The 9,552-nt window shown below is 36.5% G+C and overlaps 1 long non-coding RNA gene across 1 annotated transcript; it reads left to right on the forward strand.

Moving 5' to 3' along the window:
- Positions 1-212: 212 nt before the first annotated feature.
- LOC127163785 (uncharacterized) lies at positions 213-8,266 on the forward strand. The gene is made up of 5 exons (XR_007827543.1): positions 213-323; positions 720-876; positions 3,745-3,979; positions 7,554-7,686; positions 7,783-8,266. It is a non-coding gene; the product is annotated as an uncharacterized LOC127163785 (long non-coding RNA).
- Positions 8,267-9,552: the final 1,286 nt, after the last annotated feature.

Raw genomic sequence — 9,552 nt, forward strand, 5'->3', positions numbered from 1 at the left:
GGACTATGTGTAAACATCTTTTATGTGAAATATCTTATTCAGGTCAGTACTAAATAAAAAAATAACACACATTTTGTATGACCCTTCTTATTATGGTAAAATAATTAACATTTTGCAGATTCTGCAAGGTGTATGTAAACTTTTGACTTCAACTGTATATGAGAAAATACAAATGGACTCTCATTTAATATGTCATTTGGTTTTTACCACAGGTTCATCTTTGTATGCTGTAGGACTGATCGTGCATGAGCTGCTTTAGACAGAGGGAGGTCCTGCACCATCAGCGGATCTTCCTTAGAAATCAATGGGACTGTATGCTTTAGGTATTATAGACCTCCTTATTTCAAACTACATTCACAACAGATGATATTCCTGTTTGTGAATTTTATTTATCAGCATATTCTGGCAATTAAAATTGGGTGGCTGGGCTTGACTCTGGGAGTCTCAGTGCCCTCAGTAGCTCATATCTTGCACGCTGTGTTAAGTCATAGGAGTGACAGCATTGCGTGGAGAAAGAACAGGTTTGTCATCTTTATAACAAACACAGAAAGCACACAGCCATCAAACGCTTCGGATGATTAGCAGCGCTCGTCTTCCTTCCAAGCATTTGTCAAGATTTCTGCCCTTATTTAGCCCGTTTCTCCAGGGAAAGCTCTGGGGAGTGTAGTTTTTGTCGTCTTTCCATAAAGTTTGACAGGCTGGAGGTTCTTGTTTGACAGGAGGATGTAAACGACCGTTGGATTCCAGCTGGCCTACATCACACAGCCACAAGATCAACAGACCGGGCTCAGACGCTGACATCGGGAGCTAGTTTCACCCTGTGCCGTTTACACTCACCATCACCATGACCAAGTGGCAACATTACGACTTGTGGGGGTTAGTGATGGAAGAATGTGTCAGATGGTGCACAGTTTGTCTTCATCATGTGCATAGACGCTGCTACTGGGTTGAATGACCTGTTAACATCTGCTTCCAAAATATACAGTTTACCGCTAAGGCTAATTTTTTAAAGATTTTTTTTTTAACTCTGAGTGTTTTGCGACTATTTAGACATGAACTGAAATGTGGAAATGAAGTCTCGGATATTTGTTTTCCAAAATAGTAAGCAGGTCCAAAAACGCTGGTTTATTTAAAACTTGTGTTAATGGATATTAATGGAACCGAACCATAACATCTTTTCATTATGATGTTAAACTGAATTTTTTTTTTCTCCACACATCGCTGAAATGTGCTTAACCTGGTTTAGGGTTTGGCAGTCACTTTCCAAACAGGCATGTGATATTTTTCTTTCACTGTACGGAACAAAGAGTGGCCTGTCTCAATGCTTTTACACCTTCAGGGGGTTTAGGCTTATGAAACATCTGGATACATAGTGAAACATAGTTAAAGATAGTTGTGGTATTTTTAAAAGAGCTTTTATGCATTTTTTATATTATAAGATATGTATTAAAGCAATATTTTATTTTATTTTATTTTATTTTATTTTATTTTACCAAAGCAAGTTTGATACACTGTTTAAACCAGTGATTACGCTTTTTATATATTTATGTATAGATATTAAACAAAAAAAAAAAAAAAAAAAAAAAATATATATATATATATATATATATATTTATTTAATACAATATTGGTATAATTATTTATTTGTATAATGTATAACATTTAACACAACATATAATAATTTTTAAGGTGAAATAAACATCAGTGATGCTTTGCCACAAGCAAATAAAATCAAAATATCTTAATTTGTGTTCTGAAGATCAACTTACGGGTTTCGAACAACATAAAGGTTGAATATATCCCAAGGTCTGAACATATACAAATTCTAGAAATCCATTTTCTTGCACTTAAAATGTTAAAAAATTGAATAAAAAAGAGTTAGGTTGAGCAAGTTATTTTGCCATGTCCGAGTCAAAATGCCATGCAAAGGACAGTGATTTCTTACTCCTTACATGCTGGTCATACAAAACAGAAGGGCATTTACAGCAAAACCAGTGTGGCGAGTTTACCAATCACCTCTGGCAGCCTCCGTCTGGTTCGGGGCCATCAGGTTGCCATAATGAACCTCCCAGTTTGATTTTCTGTGCCAAAAGATATGATGGCTTCCAACAATAACTGAATACTGCTCAAATGCTGTAGTTATTAAATATAGAACCTCAATCTGAGGATGAAAACACTCACCCATGCTCTGCACTTAGTGCACTCGAACGCTGTGTACAAATAAAACAGTTCAAGAGTATGTAAATGTATGGAAAGTGTATGTAAATAAAGTAACTGACACAAGGAAACAAAAGCAGAAATAGAAACAGCAAAGACATGGGAATTTATAGTGGGAAAATGATAAAAAATATGACTGGCTATTAAGTACCTTGTAGTAGACAAACAGAAAGTGTTCTTAGTCATTAGGTTTATTTATACCCACTGGGAAACTCCGCCCATTGTGAACTCTCATTGGTCTAAATGTACACTAAATGTTTTGATTGACAGCCTACTGAGTCAGTTTGTGGCACTACACTGTGTTTTTCATCCAAAGACAGTACAATGCCACAGTAGAGTGCTGATATGCTCAAATTCAGAGAGGGAATAATTCTAAGAGCTTCATTCTAAGCTCTGACTGGCCCATGAAAAGGAAAGAAGCTACAACAGTATGTCTTTTATTTCACGTTACCAAGATTCAAATCTGAATTTCTGAGGAAGAAAGAATCGCTTCTCAAAAAGGCCATCGTTTTGCTGCACTAGTAGTCACTTCTCCTGTTCCAGTGGTCAGAGGTAGGAAAATTTCAGCTCTTAAAATGGTTGTGGTCTAGTTTCAGCGCTGCACCATTTTTCACTTCACTTTCCACTTTCTCCCTGCTCTGTTTATGGGTTAACCACACGCTCACTCATTCATTCAGCACGGCACAGATGCTGCTGTAGGCACCGTGCGGCCTGGGTGCATGTGAAGCATATGGGTGCCTAAACACTGGAGTTAAGTAAGTCAGAGTATGCTAAAAATATTTTGTTTTCAATGGGAACACTCCATTGTATGACCAGATATTGAGAGAATTGTAGCTTTTTCCGCAATACACCAATAAATCCAGAGTCACATTTACTTCCATGTACAAAATAGCAATCTATGCAGTTAGAAAGTTCATGCAAAGGCGAAAGGTTTCCCTACACAGATGAATGGGCCACAATGACCAAAAGAAATCTGAATTTTGCCAGTGTATAGAATTTAAGATCTAGACATGTGGATCCAGTTTTCAAAAGTCCAAACCACTATATTTTAAACTAAACTGGACATACCACAATGACATTCTCTTTTCTATCTGATGTTTAATATACAAAATTATAGACCAATGAGTTTTCAGAGTGGGTGTTGCTACCTGGCACAATGCTACAGAGACAGAAACCAAATGAATTTTGGCACAAAATATATCTACCCGATACACCAAGTTCTGTCATGAAACTCTAGATGGCGAAAAGTAAACTGCTTGGCACGAGCTGTTTGGTTCATGTTGCATACGCAACCAGTGAGCTTGCTGCTTTACATTTAAATGACTAGTTAGCATTTACAAAAGCATTTTGCAAGTTAATCTGAAGCCCTCCACCTCCCCAGCTCCACCTGTATAGATCTGCTACAGGTTATTATTTACAGTATGCTACCTGTGCAGTAGCAGTATGTCTAAACTCTGTATGCATTGTCTAATTAAAGTGAATCTTTTCTCTCAACCTCTATTATCCTCTCCCATATCTTGCTCTTAGGTCAGGACCGTTACCTGTTACAGCGAGGGGGCATGTGCATGTGTGTTTGGGTTACTGGCCTTCAGGATGTGAAGGCCCACTGTATTACCCCGTTTCCTCTTCCTCTCTTCTCCCTTATGGCTCACAACAGGTATATAGTCCATGGGAAAAGGAAGAGAGTGAGACGAAAGGGCGCCTAGTTCCCATAAGAGCAGTTCCCATTCACAAGAATACATAACCAGCTTAACCAGCTCAGGTCAGTCAAGGGTTTGATTTATTATTGTGAGTTTATTAAGCAGAGCATATGACAATTGATTGATCACTCGTAGCCAGATGGATACGTTGCTGTATTAAAACAAAGTGAAAATGAGATAAGTACATCTGTTTCAAACAATTTGGTGATACAGACACTGCCAACCGACAGGCTGAAATTTACGCTAGTTGGACATCTTTCGATGTTGCACTTGCATCTTTTGCATTACTTTTTAAAAGTGTGCCACTCAAGTTAAAGGGATAGTTCTCCCAAAAACTGAAAATTCTGTCATTAATTGTTCACCCTCATGTCGTTCCAAACACTGCTGATCTTTGTTCATCTTCAAAACACAAATTAAGATATTTTGGATGAAATCCGAGAGCTTTCTGACACTGCATAGACAGCAGCGCAACTGACACGTTCAAGGCCCAGAAAGGTAGTAAGAACATTGTTAAAATAGTCCATGTGACAACTGTGGTTCAAGAGAACAAAGAAGAGGAGATATTGTTGAATAAAGTTATTATTTCAGTTTTCTTTGCACACAAAAAGTATTCCCAAGGTTCATAAAATTAAAACTATTTTATCGTTGTCCTTACTACTTTTCTGGGCCTTTAACATGTTAGTTGTGTTACTGTCTATGCAGGGTCGGAAAGCTCTCGGATTTCATAAAAAAAAATCTTAATTTGTGTTCTGGAGATGAATAAAGGTCTTACGGGTTTGGAACGACATGAGTGTGAGTACTAATGCTAGAATTATCATTTTTGGGTGAACTTTCCCTTTAAAAGAAATTTGTCTCAAGACCTTTTTGTTAATGAATCATTTTTTAAAAGTAATATTTTGAGTTCAGATGTTAAGGTAAGTTGACATAATTTGTGGCATAATAGTACAGCAAAAAATAATTTGACTTTTTAAAAAAATATTTCGGTTGCAATGCAATTACATTGGAAGTAAAAGGAACCAATCCAAAACATATTACAATACTCACAGTTTAAATAGAACCTAATCAAAATTTTATGACAAAGTGTATTGTTATATATGTTAGTGTAAAAATGTCAAAACTTTTCTTTATGAACATATATCCTCCAAAAACCAAACCTCATTTACTTGTTGTAAGTGCATTGCTTTAACCTTGATTTTGTCTCTTTTTAAAACGTCAGATGATTTGAAATTCTTTTTTGAGCCACACATTGTCAGCTAAGCTTAACTTACATTGAACCCGGAAAGTTCCACCCTCACTCTAAGTGTCCATGGTGGTTCATTGACCTTCTTGAGGAGGCCTTCTGCTTCCATTACACAGCATACACAAACACACTCAAACACTGAGTGTAAATATGTCAGATCTTTACATGGAAATGGTTTAGTTTGGAATCGGAGGATGTTGGGGCGGGAGAAGCACTTCTGTAGCCCTCGGAGTGAGGGATGTCCTCTCACACATATGCACATACACACTGGGCACTTGAGGTGAATTATTGTTCGCAAGTGGAAACTTGGCCCCCTGGCCCGGCTGCCGGTCCAGTGCTGACTAAGAGCGCTGTCTGTGTTTTTGTCCCCCTCACTCTCTCTTTCTCTCACACACACACACTGTACAGCTGCAGTCTTTCTCCACTGGGCCATTCACCTCTGAGCTCCTGCTGTAAATTCCACTGGAAACTGGAAACACAAACATGCCCCTGCCCAAAGCGGACTAACATCTTTCTTGCGGTCTTATTTTTGAATGTTATACTTTAACATATCCCATAACCCCGCCCTGGCTGCCGTTATACTCATTGACGCATCATCAGACTGCTTTATGTGTGTTTGTGCGCGAACGTTATTTCTACCCTCTCATGGAAAATAAGCCAGGACTGTCGCTCTGTCAGTGAGGGGAGTTTATTGTTGACTTAATTAAGGAGTCTTACACCACACAAACCCCATATTCACCCCCATGTAGTATTTCTGAGAAGAGACAATTATTGTAATTACAGCTGTCTGATGACATGTTTGGTATAATGAATGTTTCTCATTAAGTTTCTCTAACCCCAAACAACCTGCCCCAATAGAAACCCGTGCCTGTTTCGCATACTGCAGCAGTAGCAGCGTCTGATAGCAGGAACCCCGTGGTTATAGGATTTAGATCGTTTGAAATTCTAATAACGTGTCTTGCTACTAAACATTGCTTTTAGTTATATGGCTTCTGGTGTTTTATTATACAGCGGCCCCAGAAAGTGTTCGGACGCTTATGAATTTCATTGCATTAGATAAATTATCAAACAGAGTGGCATTTATTATAAAGAAATACAGCATAAGCATTATTTTCAAGCAAATATTACTTAAAAGGATTTGTGAGATTTTAATAGCACAGTAAAACAGTAGACACACTGCTCAATATGCTTCTTTTATGCTTATGAGGTTGCATTTATTCGTTCAAAAATACAGTAATGTTGTGAAATATAATTGAAATTAAAGGTGCACCAAAATGAAAATTATGGGAAGAAAACGAAAACCAAAAATGCTTTTTAATAATTATTTATTATTTTATTAAATGATAGGAAGTAATTTTGTAGGACCTTTAATTTAACGCAATAATTTTAACAATACTGAATTTTACAAAAACACAAGGCAATAAATTAAGCACACTTTTATAAAAACTATCACAACTGGACAGAAAATTAAGTATAAGTGTATTAGTTTTATTCAGTTCTATGCAAAAGAATCAGATATTACTGTTTTTATAAACTTTTTTTTTTTTTTTTTTAAACCTGCCTGGCTCATATTTCGGTGCATCTCTATTTTAAATTGGAATTTATTCCTGTGATCAAAAATTAATTTTCAGCATCATTACTCCAGTCTTCATTGTCACATGATCCTTCAGAAATCAGAAATCATTCTAATATGCTGATTTGATGGTCAAAAACATTAATTTATTTATTTATTAGTTTATTAACGCTGCCGGGCTCATATATTTGGCCATTTTAGTCTGCAGAAATTTCGGTGTATCCCTCATTTTAAATCGTAATTTATTCCTGTGATCAAAACTAAATTTTCAGCGTCATTACTCCAGTCGTCAGTGTCACATGATCCTTCAGAAATCATTCTAATGTGCTGATTTGATATTTAAGAAACATTTTTTTTGATAAATAGCCTATTTTAGAGATCTTCTGAAACATTATGAATGCCTTTACTGTCACTTTTAATCAGTTTTATATGTCCTTGCTGTATAAAAGTATGAAATTATTTTCAAAAAATCTCAGTGAACCTGAACTTTTGAACTGTAACATAACTTTCCGGTGTCAGGCATTAGTGACACATGTTCACACTTCATTTGAGGGCAACTTTGTGAACTATCACAGTGAGACAAAAAGTACTAGCAAAACGACTCAGAAATGTGAAGTTGGTTCTGAAAGAAAAACTCTAATATTGTTTATTTGCTTATGTCATTATGTTTGATATTTTATTATCTACGCAACGAAATGTGTATATATATTTTAGTTTTGGTCTAAGCATCCACAAACCTTGTATGTATATTATTATAATGCTAAATATAGTCTGACTTCTCTCTTTTCGCTTTGTTTTCTCTGTCTTTTTTGCATTTCATCAGAATGAAGGAAGTTCTGTGCTGACATTGTGGAAAAAGCTGTAGTAAGAGCCAGATTGCTGGAGAAGGGAGATTGGTGACCAGAGGAAGTAATAATAGCGTGTGTCCTGACTGATAGTGTGCTGGACCTTCTTGTGTAAGTCTGTTAATGAGCCATTTCCACTGTCCTCCGCTTTTACATTGATTCAAGTCAGCTGACATTCCATGACAGCTCTTTTGTCATATTTTGCAGAGTTTCAGCAGTGACGCTGTTAAGTCTTATGACGGCTTCGTTGCCTGCCCTAAGGAATTTTTCCTGTCAAAGAAGTATTTTTGACCCAAGAATGCTTTGTTGTTCACTCTGAACCGCTTGTTAAGCAAACATTCTTATCTTAGATCTTGATAAGAGGGCAAGACCGCCACCAACTTCCCTCTTCTGACATCACAGTATGTGTGGCCTAATGTCCAGCAAGGTCACACTCCAGTGATAGAATATATAATAATATATATACATACACTACCAGTCAAAAGTTTTTGAACAGTGAGATTTTTAATGTCTTTTAAAGAAGTCTCTTCTGCGCATCAAGCCTGCATTAATTTGATACAAAGTACAGCACAATTATGTACAACAGTACAATTTTGATATATTTTTAATATTTAAAATGACTCTTTTCTATTTGAATATATTTAAAATGTACTTTATTCCTGTGATTTCAAAGCTGATTTTTTAGCATCATTACTCCAGTCACATGATCCTTCAGAAATCATTCTAATATTCTGATTTGCTGTTTAAAACATCATCATCACTGGAGTAATGATACTAAAAATTCAGCTTTGAAATCACAGGAATATGTTACATTTTAAAACATATTCAAATAGAAAACAGTTATTTTATTGACTTCTAAAAAACATTGAAAATCTTACTGTTCTAAATATTTTGACTTTAGTGTATATAATTTGCATTTAGCAAACATATATTGATATAGAATGTTTGTATTAATATCAAAATAATCAATTGTATAAAAATACTATACATTTTCTTGTGGTTCTATAATTATGGACAATCCAGTGTGCATTTTAAATATTAAATCATACCTTGAAATGCTAAACTTGATTCTGTGTCATCATAGATAGTGAATGGTCGCACATACTGTATATATCTTTGTATAAGCTAATATGTTTAAGCAGTAAAAAGGTGCCTGCACTTGCGCATCCGTGCGGTGCTGGGACATCTGCTCAAGGGCCAGGCATCACTGTGTGCCGCCAATGGGAGAGGCTCCAAATAAAAATCTCAGAAGTGGAAACTGGAACAAATAAAAATAGGATTCATGTCCTCTCCACTTCAGAGGTTTTGGAAGCCTGAAAGGAAACTTGTTTGTCAGCCTCTTGTGGCTTAGCAAGGGCTATATGTTACTTTTAGATGAAAATGATGCAAACCGAAGTGATCCGGCCTAATAGATTACTCCAGAGATTCCTACAGCAAACATATGCATCACATGCTCCACATTTACAAGCTGCTTGCACTAAAGCTGAGCAATCAATGCCCTCGCTGACACCTCCCCTCCCCACACTATCTGACTGAACATTAGCAAACCTTTGAGCCTTGCTTAACGCAAGTTAAAATTACATGGCCTTAAAAAGTTGAAGTTTTGCTCTGTCAAAACCCAATGCTCGAAGATGCTCTTGTTAATGATAAAACCCATTAGGTGAAAGGATCTTGTCAGTAGCACCCAGCACAAACGCTGCAGCCTGTTTATCATCAACTGTGTCTGTTTTTCCCCCAGCAGGTTGAGCTGATAGTAAAACCAGGAGATGACTTGCTCTTTGGGTTCTCAGAGATTATATATAGTTATTATATTATAGTTATAGTTACTGGATGTTGAAGAGTCTCTGTCTATATAAAGGGTCAAAACACAAAGATGGTGAGAGAATAGTGGAATGCTCTTCCGCTTAATCGGCAGAATTCCTTACAATCAGAAAACCTTGGAGACAAAGCAGTCACTTGAATACCTGAATCATAACA

Source organism: Labeo rohita, chromosome 4 (genome assembly GCF_022985175.1).
Source record: "Labeo rohita strain BAU-BD-2019 chromosome 4, IGBB_LRoh.1.0, whole genome shotgun sequence".
NCBI classification, from domain to species: Eukaryota; Metazoa; Chordata; class Actinopteri; order Cypriniformes; family Cyprinidae; genus Labeo; species Labeo rohita.